At 49.4% G+C, this 13,665-nt stretch overlaps 1 protein-coding gene across 3 annotated transcripts in view; it reads left to right on the top strand.

Annotated features, from left to right (window-relative positions):
* Positions 1 to 2,459: 2,459 nt before the first annotated feature.
* Positions 2,460 to 13,665, top strand: part of LOC113966458 (galactosylgalactosylxylosylprotein 3-beta-glucuronosyltransferase 1-like) — a 28,949-nt gene continuing 17,743 nt past the window's right edge. For 2 of the 3 annotated variants that reach the window (XM_027681204.1, XM_027681205.1), the window contains exon 1: positions 2,462 to 2,772. The gene's annotated coding sequence lies outside the window, so the exon portion shown is untranslated. Of the gene's footprint in view, positions 2,773 to 13,665 lie in introns of all 3 variants that reach the window. The other variant, XM_027681206.1, reaches the window with a different exon arrangement.

Consider the following 13,665-nt stretch of genomic DNA (forward strand, 5'->3'; position numbering starts at 1 on the left):
GAACACAGACTGCTCCAGGCATTGCTTTCAGGAGGGATAAAGAAGACTCTAACACACTGGATACTCCACTGTCTCCTCCAATAAATCTACTCTGGATGCTCTAGCCAAGAAAAATATCTCTGCACAGACCCACCTTCCCCAGAACTGAGTCTCATTTCAGAAGTGCACAGCTTTTGTCAGGAGCCAGCTCTGACCAGGGGAAGGGGGAAAGAAGCATGATCCTGAACTGCTGACCCTCAGCCCCTCCAGTCCAACCATAGGATGGACTAACTAAACTGTGGCTCTGTGTGCGGCAGTGAAACAGTCATATCAAAAGTTGTGGACGTAAAAAGGGAGAGCCTGGAGCATGAGTAAGCAAAGCCCGAGTGGTATGGGCTTCCAGAGTTTCCAGCAGCCTTGGATCTGATCTCTTCCTCCTGCTTCTGCACTCCAGAGAGAACCTCAGAAGTCAAAGTCCTTAGCCAGCCTCTCCTAGAGAGGTCCCAGGGTTAGGGTGTTCACCCAAGGATCATCTCCAACTCACCACCCAAGTTGTCTGTGGCTAATAAGCAGTCAGTTATCTCCTCTGTGAGTTCTTTCTCCAGCCACAGGAGGATAAAGTCTCTGTGTTATCCTGGGGAATGCTGAGAGATTCAATGCCTTGCAGGCGTAGGCAATCAATTTCCTTGGTGCAGGTTTTCCTAAAATCAAGGTGCTGCAGAGCTGGAGCACCCCAGCTAGCTAATTCTTGGAGCAGGGTAATGCTTCTGCTGGCAGTGCAAGAGTAATGCAGGCTTCTGCCGAGCCATCTGCGGGGAAGCATCTTGCCATTTCCTGACACCCACATGCTGGCTTTCAGCCATGAGCACACAGAACTCTTCTGGGCTGACCATACAACCTGTGGACTTCATACTTCCAACACTGAGCTGGCTGGGTGGGTGGGTCGGTGGGTGGATGGATGGATAGATGGATGGATGGTTTCCTCCCATTAAGGGCAGCCTGAGATGCCAGAGAAGGATAGTGCCAGCCCTAAAAACACTTGGTGAAGGGCAGCAATTTATGCCCTGCTCTGGCCGAGGGAGAGGCGCGGAAGGACATAGCCAGTGTCTGCACAGCCATGAGGACAGCAGTGGTGAGCATGGCAGTAAGTCCTGATGGGTGCCAAACACATCCCCCTCAGAGCGTCCCCTTGGCAAAGGGAGAAGCAGAAGAGCAAAGACACTGGCACTGGCCTGCTGCTTTGCTCATGTTGGGTTTTCCTTTGTGTTCCACTTTGTAAATGTCATTTGGGCTGTAAAATGTCACTTGATGTCTTTCTTTCCAAGGTGTTTTCAGCAATGACTGCTCCAGAAACATGGTCAAGACCTGCCAGTTAACCTGAGAAAACAGACTTCTCTTGTTCTTCTCCAAGAGCACTTGCCAGCCAAGGATCTCAAAATATTTTGCCCCACTTAGTGCTTCCCACAGCAGGAGCTTTGTTACCTGAAGCCAAACCTGATGAACAAGTTCCCACCTGAGCCTGGGACTGTGCTACCTTCTATGCCTAATGGTTTGCTGAAAGTTGTGGCCACCTCTTCAGGAGAAACTCCTGAGATACGGCAGTCACAACCCTCGGAAGGGTAAGGGAGGCACAGATGTGTACTGTGCAGCCTAGTGCAAGGTGAAGGCAGGAAATTAGTCTCTCACAGCAGGGCTAAGGTGTGATAGCCCTCACTTCTGCCTTTTGTGCATCCACCCAGCATCTGGGAGGCTGAAGGAAGAGCTGCTTCTCACCTGCCCCCTCAAGCAGCATGGTGACTTTATGGCCAAGAGACACAGCTCCTAAGGGAGGCAGGCAGGGGAAGATTGAAGCAGCTGTTCTCTGCGCCCACATAACCTGCTCCGAGTCAGAGGCTGCCAGACAAAGCGTTGGCTGTGTCTCTTTACGTGGCCAGAGCAAGAAATGGCCCAGCGGCTGCTGCAGTGGGAAGTGGTTGCACCAGCACTCTTGCCCACCTCAGAGAAACTGAGGCACGCAGCGGCGATGTGCGCCATCAAGCACCAAGTGGGGGGACCAAATCCCAGAAGCACAGTGGTCCCCGGCTTAGGGCTGTGCCCCGTGGGTTGCCTTATCGATAGCCAACCCTAATGGGCATTAGCCGTGGCAGGTGGCTCCTTCTTGCTGCAGTCGGAGCGAGAAATCGCTCCAACACCCGGTTAGCGGTAAAGCGATCCCCCCGGGACGAACAAAAAAAATTCCACGCCCTCGCCTTCAGCGGGGAGAGCAGCGGCCGAGCCCGGGTCAGGGAACCCTCCCCCTCCCGGGGTGCCCGGCCCCGCCGCGGGCGGCGGGGGCAGCGCTGCGGCCGCGTCCGGCCCCGCTCTCGCTTCCCCCGCTTGTCCCGGCTCTGGTCCCCCCCTGGCCGCTCCTTCCCCCTTGCCGGCTCCGCTCTCGCCCCTTCCCCGCTTAAGGCGGCCCCGCGGGATGCGCGGCGCGCAGGAGCCGCTGCGGGCGGCCCTCGGCGCTCCCCCACCCCCGGCGCGGGGTGGCCTTAAATCGGCCCCGCGCCGCCCGTAGCCGCATCGCCGGCGCCGTCTGAAGGCGGGCGCCGCCATCCGCCGGCAGCGCCGACGGGCCGGTCCCGGCTGCCATCCTGGTCCCGGTCCCGGTGCCGGTCCCGGTGCCAGTCCCGCGGCGCAGGGAGGACACGCCTCCGCCCGGCGGCGGGCGATGCTCCCCCGGCAGCCACCGGCGCGGTTCCGCCCCGCGCTCGGCTCCCCGGCATCTCCGCCGTGACCGACCCATCTCGCCAGGTAAGCGGGAGCCCCGCGCTCGGGCACTGGGGTTTTGGGGGTGGGGGCAGCGCCGGGGATACAGGGGTGACCTTGCCGTCCCCTGGCGCTTGGCGCTGGAGGAGTGCTCTGCCCTGCGACCGGCAGCGGGGTTCCCGAACTTAATCCCTGCTCAGCGCCCGAACCGGCTCCGCTCTTCACGGGGAGCCCCTGTCCTTGCATCTCCCCACACCTTGGCCCGGGCACCTTCCAGAGGAGCGACAATCCACTCCCAGGCTGGAATTTTCCAGCTGTGGGGAGATGCCCCCATTCCTGGTGTGTGTCCACCCGGGAATCTCGCCGCCGGGATCTCAGAGCGATGGTACCCAAACGCGGGTCCTGGACACGCCGCTGCTCCCGGAGAGGTTTTATTGCGCCTCTTGGTGACAAATATCAGGGAAGCCAAAGTACAGAGGGGCGAAGGGGTTTGTGTGCAGGCACAGGCAGGAACGTTGGCAACCGAATCCAAGTGGACATCTCTGTGAGGGGCTCTGGAGAGGTGGACTGGGAGAGGGCAAGAGAAGGAGGGCGGGGAAGGGCTCTGCCCTTTTCACCCCAGCCTGACACACGTATGTCTGCCGAGGGATGCACTTGCTGGTTTTCTGGAGCAGAGTTTGGGGTCTATGTTGCTAGGTGAGTTGGAAAGTACTTTTTTCAGCATCGTACTCCTGCAACTCACCCATCCAGCTTCAGGCCAGGGGAGAGGAGGGTAGTGCATGACAGGGAGAAACCCCTCAAGGTGCTGCAAATCTGGAGAGAAGCAGCTGTTTTCTCTGTAACTCTTTAGGGAAAACTGCCAAGGGGCAATTTCTGTGCATCTAGAGAGAAGGGCTATTCGAGTCAGTGGGGCAGCACCAAGCATCACCATAGCAGAGCAGTAATGACAAGCAATAAATACCTGTCCAACAACTTGAAGTCCGCACAGCTCAAGCAGTGAGTGGGGGAAAGGGAGCGATGCAGCCTCTGCAGGTGCTTTCAGCTCGTTTCCTGGACCCAGTTTCCTTGTGCAAAGCACGTATGCAGAGAGTGTAACAGGCAACAGCAGCTTCACATACAAGTCTGATCACCCACCTCTGCTTCGCCTTAAATCTCATCTGCTGCAAAAAGGGAAAAATGAATGGGGAGGTTCATACCTTGCATCCCTGGATAGCCAGCAGAAGTGCAAGGCATTGACTTTGCTAGCCTCAGACAGGACTAGGAACAGGGACCATATCACAAGTTGGGAGACAGGTGCACAGAGACAGCAGGATGGGAACTTCACAGAAGGGAGGCCATCGTTTCTCTGAAATTAGATACCTTGGTAGAAGATTATGGGGACCTCAGTCTCAGGTAATAGGGAGGGTTACAGGGCATGAGGGGGCAGTGGCAGAGCTGTGTGTGACAGCCTGTGTCACATCTTTTTGCAGCTGTGCATGCTGCCAATCCCCTTCTCTTGATGCCTTGAAGCAGGCTCTGGGGAGCTTGATGACTTTCGGTTGGTGCTTGCTCCATGGTTTCCTGGAAGCTCTCTGTTAGCAGGCATGCTTTGGACACAGACCGTGCGTGAGTGCCAGCGGCTGAGCACACACTGTGTCTGCCTGGTGTGAGGCCAGGAGCTCAGTGACTGTGATTCCTGCCCTCCCTACCTTCCAGGAGCAACTTTGGTGTTGCTTTCAGGGCACTTCAGTCTACACTGAATTAAGGCTCTGCAGGGCAGTTAATGTGCAGAGGTAGATGCACTGAGCAGCTAACTTGTCGTATCGGGTGTTTCAGGAATAGATGACATCAAATTAAAACTCTTGGCTTCTTTGGCATTTTCAGTGCAGTAACAATAATAATAATAATAATAATAATAATAATAATAATAATAATTTTAAAAATCATCTAGGCACCCTTGCAATCCCAAAGCAATTCAATCAGCTGACACAGAGCACAGCTGAGATACAGCCACCTTTATAGCGAAGGGCCTCGGTCTGGTTTGCAAGACACTTTAGCAGCCATGGGATAGAAAGCAAAGCAGTTGGGCTGAGGACACTTGCTCTCACGGAAAGGGTTTTAACGAGGGAAGCTCCCGCACCTTTGGGCTTTGTTACAGTGTCATTTGGGAAGACTGTTGCCTAGGGAGCTGTACAGAGCTATAGAGCAGCTAAATGTACACAAGAGAGAAAACACTTTCACAATGTACAGCCCTTAAATTCATATTCTTTCCACGGTTTTGGAACGTCTTTGTGACTATTGCCTATGTCCTCTAATGCCGTTTTCCCTGCAGAGTGTCCGAGGTCACACTGGACAGCTCAAGGCTATATCTCCTATGTAGCCAGCGTCCTTTCTTCTTGCTTATGAAGCATTGGTAGAGGTGCTTTTTGGCAGGGAACTTCCCTCTGCTTCAGCAGCAGGCCAGGAGATGTCCCTAGTGTCTGAGAGCAAAGTCATACCTAGCTGACAGCTTGCTGGCAGGAGCCTGGATTGCATTCACTCCAGCTGTACCCCTGGATAGCTTTCCTCCCCTCTTCACCACAGTAGTCACCTGCCAACGGCAGTGCCCTCCACATCCTCATGTTTCTCAGTGCCTTCATAGCTCCAGCCTCTGCTGCCCCTCTCCCTCAGGGTGCTGGTGCTGCAGGCACAGTCACCTCCAGCTTCTCACCAATGCCTCGGGACGCAATGTTGCTGTCCCAGTCATCAGAAGCCACCCCACAACCCCATCCAATTCCAGGAACTACTTCCAAAGCCTCTTCTTCCTCGTCTTCAGCTCTCTCGGTTGTCTTTCCTATTCCCAATATTTGTGAGCAATAAAGATATATGCTGCAAGCCTTCATATGTATGCCTACAAGGGATGACATATTTGACAGGCTCCAAAGATGCCCTTTACTAAGCATGGAAAATTGCTTTGGGAAAGCTCTGCAATTATTCTGCAGGATGTACACAGGAAAGATGATATCTGCCCCCTTCCTCTTTGTATCTAATTGTTCCTAATAAAAGAAGAAGCCTAAAAGGGAGGTAATAAGCCAGACTGGAATCCAGGTCCCACACACCTCCAGGGCCCCGGAGAAGTCTAGGATCTCTCTGCCCTTTTTGCTTCTGGCCTTTCTGCCTAATAATAAGCATTACACTTTTCTGCGCCACTTCCCATCCCGAGATCTCAAAGTACTCCACATATGTGATTAAGAGCACTCCCTGCCCACATACAGAGCTGTTTGTCAGGATGACTACCCCCACTTTACAAGGGAGACACTGCAGCTCATCACGTCAGAGCTGAGACAGACCCAGATCATCTGTCTCCCAGGCGAGGCCCCTGCAACTCTGAGAAGCACTTGCTGGGAAGAAGCTCGGACTGACAGGACAGCGATTTTAAATCAATGAATACTACAAAAGACTAATAAATACAGGGCACAATGAGACCTGTGGCTGTCAGCAGCCCTCCTCTTGGGTGCAGGCAGAACTGCCTAAAGCCCATTCTTCGACAGGGACGCTGGTCAGACCCCACTGATTCCTTCAGGTTGGGGTGTGTCTCCAAACCGTGCCTTGATCCATGGTCAGCACACTTATAGAAACTTGGTCCTTTAATCTTCCATGCTGTTTTAGGCTGTGCAGGCTCATAATTAAGAGCTTGAAGTCTCTTCTAGTTTGCTCTCATGTGACATTAGTACTCCCAAAGGTCTTTCCTTAAAAGTTTGAATTTATCTACTTTGCCAATGTTCCCAAGTGTTCAATCAACTGCCTTGTTGGCTTACTCCACTATGCAGTGTGGGGTGCTGTCTGAGATCCTTCTCCCTGAGTTGAAAACAGTGCACTTCGCAAATTCCTCAGATTTATAAAATGTGAGCCAAGTTTCCTCAGGAGGCACAGCTTCCCAGGACTGAGACACAGAACTGGGATCTACAGCTCCAGCACAGGGGCCTTTAGGTTTCGTTTGCTGCTCATCCCTACTCCGATCAGCTAAACCCACTAATGCCTAATGCACATAGAGACATTCCTTAAAATGGGGTTGGTTAGCTCAGAGACACAGTTGACAAGGGACATTGAGGTGAAAAACAAAGCAATCAACAACACGGAAGAGGGAGAATGAATGCTTCTTTATATGGCTTTTCTCAGTAGAGGAACTGGAGTGCATCCAGGAAAATGTGAAAGGTAGCAATTTGATGATAAAAGTATGTTTTTTCCCCTGCTGTGATAGTGACATAAGAAACTCGCTGCTACAAGATGCTGCTGGTGCTGAGTGTAGGATTAAGAAAAAGAGGAGACATTTTGATGGATAGTAGATCATTTATCACTGGACAGGTCAGTCCATTTGAAATAGATCTAAACCTTCAGGCTTCAACCCCTCACAGTTGCCGAGCATAGGATTTCTTATATCTCCTAAAACCCACAATATTTATCAATGTAAGAGACAAAGAACAAAAGGATAGAGACATGTTCAAGTGAAGATCACTGGGTTGTATTTTAATTTCCAGGCAGAAGCAAAAAATATGTGTTTTCCAGCCTGTGTGCTGACACTTAGCTCTCATAGATTTGGGTTTGTCAGCTAAAACAGGTTCACATTAAGTTCTGTTGAGACTTGAGCTGGTCCAGTGGTGCTTATGTTGCCACTTCCCTTGCCTGTGTTATGGATTTTGACAGACTGGAAGCATCCTGGCAACTTTGTGTGGTGTGGGTCTATCAATAACGCTGTATTTCAAAAGGAAATGGTATTGTTCTATTCTTTGGATGTTACCTCCTGGCAATGAAAGCAAGGGCATTTATTCCCAGTACAGCCAACCTCTAGCCAAGCAAGTGCTGGGATTACTTGGAGCTGAACAGGGTTAGCAGTTGGGCAATCTCAGCTCTGGATAAAAGATTTTTAGAGCAGCAGTATTGTCTTGTTCTGTAAGTTCACGGTGGGTCTGTGTGTGGGAGTACAGGGCACGTGGGAACTGTGATTTGCTAAGCAAAGCAGGATTGCTCCTTGACAATCCTTGTATGGGAGAACTTGGAGAAAAAGCCAAAAGCAAGGCAGGCAACAGTACCTTGCAGACCCTGCCTCCCCTGAGACAATGCTCCCCATGTGGCATTGCAGGGCAGCCTGGCTCCTAAAGACACTGTCTTTAAGGGCAGGGTAGCGACGTGGTTTTAGCAAGGTCCTCTACATCCAACAAAAATCTCCCAGTACTTCTTGATAGAAATAGCACAGGTGATCCTTGCCTGACAGAAGCAGAGGTTGCTGGCTTCTCTCCCCTTTCATGCCCCAGTAGTTAAAGTAAGATACTTTAATATTCATCTTGCCCTGACCCTCCCTCATTCTGAAAGCATTCTAAAAACAGCTGTAAAGGGGTATTTCTCTTATGACTGTAGTTTTATATTATTATTATTGTTACATCCATAGCTATGGGACAGGCAGCAATACTGAGCTTCATGAAAGTCCTGGCTGTGACCACAGCAATAGGATTGACATTCACCGGGGCAACACTGCACCAAGTGTCACCTCAGAGACCAGTGCTGACTGAGCCTGGGTGGCAGCAAGGGATCTTGTCCTCTCTGCAGTGCCGGGGTGCCTTCATCAGTGGAGGTGGTCCGGTCTATTGCATTCATTTTGTCCTCTCCTCCACTTTCTCCAGCACAGATTGCCAGGGTGAACTTATCTTTCTCCCTACTGATACCTCACCCCCTGGATCCTTCCCTCTTGAAGCCCTTCCCCCAGCCCAGATCCACACAAAGGTGAAAAGGAAGGAGGAGACTATGATTTCCTGTATCTGCCAGCTTCTCTCTCCACCTCTGACGTGAAAGAGGCCCTTCATGGTTTTCTCTTGAGCAAACACAGATGCTTTTGTTTTATGGGCTGGTGGGACGGGATGGAATTAATAAATCAGAGAGCCAGTGCTGTGCCGCCACATTCCTGCAATTTTAAGGCAAGATCACACACACAAAAAAAGCAGAAACAAAATAGGCAATCTCTTCAGAGAGAGCTCAGATGATTTGACTGTGCCTCCTGCTTGCTGTCCCACTCGGTCTCCTGCTCCCTCACCCTTGTTCATTCCTCCTCCTCCTCCTGTCTCCTACTTTCTCATTCCCATTAACCTCATTTCTTCTCCTGTTCCCTCTCCTTCCCTCAGGAACCACTTTCAGTCACACCTTAGTATCTCACCTACACCCATTTTTCTTCCCTCACCTTCCTTTCATCTATACTTCCCTTACCTCTACCGCACAGTAAGGTGCAATCAAGGCTTGTGCATCCAGGTATGAGGTTCAGTGTCCTGTATGCAAGTCCAAGAGCCAGGAATGCCTCAGCTTTTATACTGTGGATTGAAATGTCCACTCTTACACCTGCTTCCTCCACCCTGCTTCATTTGCTCCTCATAAGGAGAATGTTGCTGCCTGAGAGATTCATTGAATTTCTCTTGGAATAAAGCACACAAAGTATTACTGTTCTCTCCGACACGGTATTTAACAGCGTTCCTGCAAGCAAAATTGGAGCCTGCCTCAGAGGTAGCAGACCCTTTTTCTCCTTGAAGGGTAACCAGAAATGCTTTGTCTAAAATTAATTCTTTTGAGCCCAATAACAAGTTTTAACATCTATACTTGCCTACCATCAGGTGGTAAGGGGCTAGGAAAAGATTTTTTTTCCGCCCTGTAATTAGCCGACTGTATGTGGGGCTTCAGGAGGGCAATGCAAATCATGTGGTTAGTACAAACCACCATCAAGGGGCTGAGACAGTTTTTATTCACTGCAAGGTTTGTTTTTCTCTAATGAGCTGAGGCACTTGAAAGTCATTTCCCCAGAGTGCTTATACATTGTTGTGCTTATCTTACCTGTGGGGGAACTGAGGCACTGAAGCAGGTGAAACGATTTGCCCAGATCCGCATACTGACGCATAGTTGAAGCCAGAAAAAGAACCAAGAAATCTTGTTTCACAGTTGACTGCTTTATCCTCTGGCCTTGGAGGAGGCCAGTAAAGACCTTTATCTTGTTTATATGAGTGGATAGTCATTCCAAGAGGACACTGGGGCAAGGGTATCTTTCTGTACTAATATGTGTCTTAATGAGTCCTGTTGCTAAGCGGCTTCAATGATAGATCATGCATCTTCTTCACTAAGCATTGAAATAATTTTTTAATCATTAAAGCTAATATAGAATCCTCAGAAACATCCAAATCTCACAGCAGGGGCTGAAATTAGCAAGCAAACAGAAACCAAATCATGATTACCCCTGTGCACCTCTACAAAGCCCACAGGCAGCATCTGCTGAAGTCAAACATGAGCAGGGCTGAGCTGGGCTGGGCAGTCAGAGGCAAGCTGGCAAATCCTACCGCTTCAAGGTCCACAGCAAGCTTCTTTCCTCCCTCAGACGTGTCCCAGCTCCTCATTTTGGTGGAGCAATAGGAAAGGAGGTAGGAGTATTAACCGCTGACCCCAGATAGCTGAGGCATCCCCTGGCAGATCTTTTGGAAGGAGAAATTATTTGCATTTTGTCGAGTGCTATTAAGTGGCAGATCTCAGCCTGGCCAACATTGTTCCCCCAGCCTGTTTTTCTGTTTTGTTTTGTTTTTTCCCTTGGAACCACATCCTCCATCCTGCTCCTGTCAACCTCTTACAGCCTCTGTTTTGTAAAATACTAGATATTTCAGGTGTCCTCTCCAATCCAGTCCCCTGCTCTGCCTTCACTCACACCTCTGCCCTCCACTGTGGGATACTAGCACCTCTTGCACTGTATCAGACCATAGTCTTCTCCACAGCTCCTCCAGTAAATTCCCAGTGTGTTTCCCATTCTGGTTAGCAACTCTTATGCTGTTTCCTGTTTTCCTCAAACCTACAATGCTCGGCTGCATGTTTTCAAATTGTAACGGGAGCTTTCTTTACAGCAGAAGTGATGTTTCTAACTTCCATGTTAGAATAGGACTCTTGGAGCATTAAGAAAAACACAACAGATCTCTTATTACTCGATATGCATCAGCAGCTCCATTACAAGGGAAGTCACAGGACATTGATAAGCACTTTGCTAAGATCATTACCACTGACCTCTGTGTTAAGAAGACTTTCAGGGGTGAATATAGTTTACACCAACAGTTTACAAAACAATAGTTTACAAATCTTTGGGAAAGGATAATTTAAAATTGCTCTTTCCACCTCCAAGAGTCTTCATGCATGGAGTCTCTTGTCACCCGCTTGAGAACAAATCCAATACTGTTCCTGTACCATGACCAGTCTCCCCACTTGCCCTCCCAGTCACGTTAGTCTGCTGGACAAATTCTGCACCCTTCATCCCACCTAGTAGTCTCTTCTGGAGGTGCTGCAGAGGACACTTGTGGCTCTTCTGTCAACACCAGCTCCCATTCAGTGGTAGATAAGCTGCCATCCCAGCAAGTTTTGTTCATAGTACATCAAGCCAAAGCCATGCTTGGACTGTAGCTCCCTGGAAGTCAAACCAAGTTCTGGAACTGTTAAACACCGGTGCGAAAAAATTACTAAGCAAGATTTCTGCTTCTTTATGCTCCCTTTTGCAACACACCTACCAGAGTGATAAAATCTGATACTAAGTATTTCTTTCCTAACACCAATATGGGCCCTGACCTGAGCATCGGGACAAACACAGATGGCCTACAAATTAGTTACAGCAGCAGGAGCAGAAGTCCAATTTCTTCCCTCTTCCTTCCCAAGAGGTTTTTCGATGTTTCCTCTGTCTAGGAAGTGTTGCTGGTCCTTCAGCATAATTTTTTGTGGAGCTGGTAAGGGATAGAGGTAGTTCACATGTGCATGTGTAAAGCTAGGAATGCCTCACCTGACTTCTTGACTTCCAGAAATGTCCTCACAAAGAACTGCTTTCGGTTTTGTGCTGCAGTAGCTCAGAAATACCAAGGTGACTGTCACGCTGAGGACACACGAGACCACTGTCGACAGAAGACCAGCACGCCAGGCACCAGCCAGAGATGCAGGGGTTGTGTACACGCTTGCAGGGGTTTGGGAAGGATGTGGGTGGGAGCAACCTTAGTAACACCATCCTAAGTTTAGCCCAATTTGGGTAACACCCAGCATTGCTCTGCTGGGAAAGAGCTGATAAGTTGAAGAAGGAGACTTTACTACAGACAGAGAAAAAAGTCTGTTAACAGTCACTTAATGTATGGAATCTGGTTCAGGACAAAGTCTGTGAAAAGCAACCAGAAGCGTGCTCCGGGGAAAGGAGTTCATTGTCCAGTAAAGACAAATTGGCCCCTTGTTTTAAGGCATTTCTGAGTTTCCAGAGATCCAATTTCTACTTCTGCAGCTGCCACTTTTCCCAGCATCTCTGTGTGTGGGGAGACTGCACCCTGACCCAATGCACGCAAAGTTTTTTGATAACCAGAGCAACCTTTCCTCCCTGCAACACAAGCAGAGAGCCAGATTCACCCTCAGAATTAAGACAGATTCAGATCCACCTCTCAGATTTACAGCAGCAGCCCACTTTTAATTTTAACAAGAAACCACTCTTTGACCTGACGTTTCAGGCCAACCTGATCTGCTTTTGAAGTGAGCTCCAAGGGCTCTCAAAGTGCAGAGGAGGGTTCAGAAAAAGCCTAGTTCATCTTTCCTCTCCGACCAGAAGTATCTATTCATGAGTTATTCTGTCCAAGGCCAACTGGCAGCCCATGAATGTGGAAGGAAGATAGGAAGGACAGCACGGTCCAGAAGCCTTGAGTGCAGAGGTGTAAGAGCCAGGGAGAGGCATCTCCCAGGATTTTCTTGCTTGTATTTCTGCAAAGATGATACTTCAAACTCAAGAAACAGACAGAGCAGGCAACTTACCAGGTTGGAGGGAAGCATCACCCCCTTATACATCCAGGTCTCGAGCAGCCTGAAGCACACAATTTCACAGGTAAGCCCACAAGTACAATCAGCATAGGCTGACCTCCCTCTCACAGGAAGGTTCACAAACACTGTGTGTAAAGATGACTTTTAGACCTGTCTGCTTTCAGGTGCAACTAAGGAGCATGGCAGAGAGCAATCGCTGTACAAGCAAGCCCTATGGCAACCCTATGCACTCTAAGGGAGAGATCAGAGTTTGTCTCTCATGCTGAGAGCTCGTCTGCCCTCACAGCCTTCCCTGCCTTCCCAACAGACTCTTCCATTTTCACAGTGCAAGACATGGAAAAACAGAAACCAAAACCCACATCTTTTTTTTCTGGTAGGCTTGGATTGTTGTCAGAAAGGGGCACTTGACTTTTGCTACTCTTCAGCTCCATCTGTTCACCCAAATGGATCCACTGCTTACCTTTTCTACAAAATAAAACTTATTTCAATATCTTCTGGCAGCTGCTGCCAGTGTCCAAGTTAGATATTTCAACTACTGCACTAACTGTTCCCTTGGCAGTGGGAGGTGGGAATTGCATATGGGTTTCTTGATACCTTGGCACCTTATTCAGATGTGACCTGCCTGTAGTCCAGAGTCAACAGCTTCCCTGATAGGACAGGGAAGGACAGCAGGACAGCCACAGCAGGACACTGGCCATCATTTTCCTGCCCCTTCTTTCCTTTGCAGTCTTCTCTTTTTATTTCACATGCAGAAGGCAGAAAAATAAACACTATTTTCTGACTCTAATTTTCATTTTACTGTTTCTTTTAATTGAGCCCAAGCTACACAGATCAGCTGTGGCATTGAAGGTACAAGTCAAGCAGCGGACCATAACGTATATCTATTGCAAAAGACAATTCTCTAGGTGCCAATTTATTTCTCCATTCTACATTTGTTTATAAAAATGTCTGCATGACACTCGGATGCCGCGCAGCAAGTGGCAAATCTAATGAGTGCTGATGATTTATTTGGAGGAAGAAATCAGAATTAGTATTTTGGACCATCTCAGCTAGTTACAAAGCAAGTGTATTTCACACAGTTCAGAGAACTGCAACGGCAAAAATGTCCATCAGGGAGACCAAAGTGATGTTTCTCCT

Source organism: Neopelma chrysocephalum, unplaced genomic scaffold, assembly GCF_003984885.1.
Source record: "Neopelma chrysocephalum unplaced genomic scaffold, ASM398488v2 Primary Assembly neopelma1_60, whole genome shotgun sequence".
In the NCBI taxonomy this organism is placed as follows: Eukaryota; Metazoa; Chordata; class Aves; order Passeriformes; family Pipridae; genus Neopelma; species Neopelma chrysocephalum.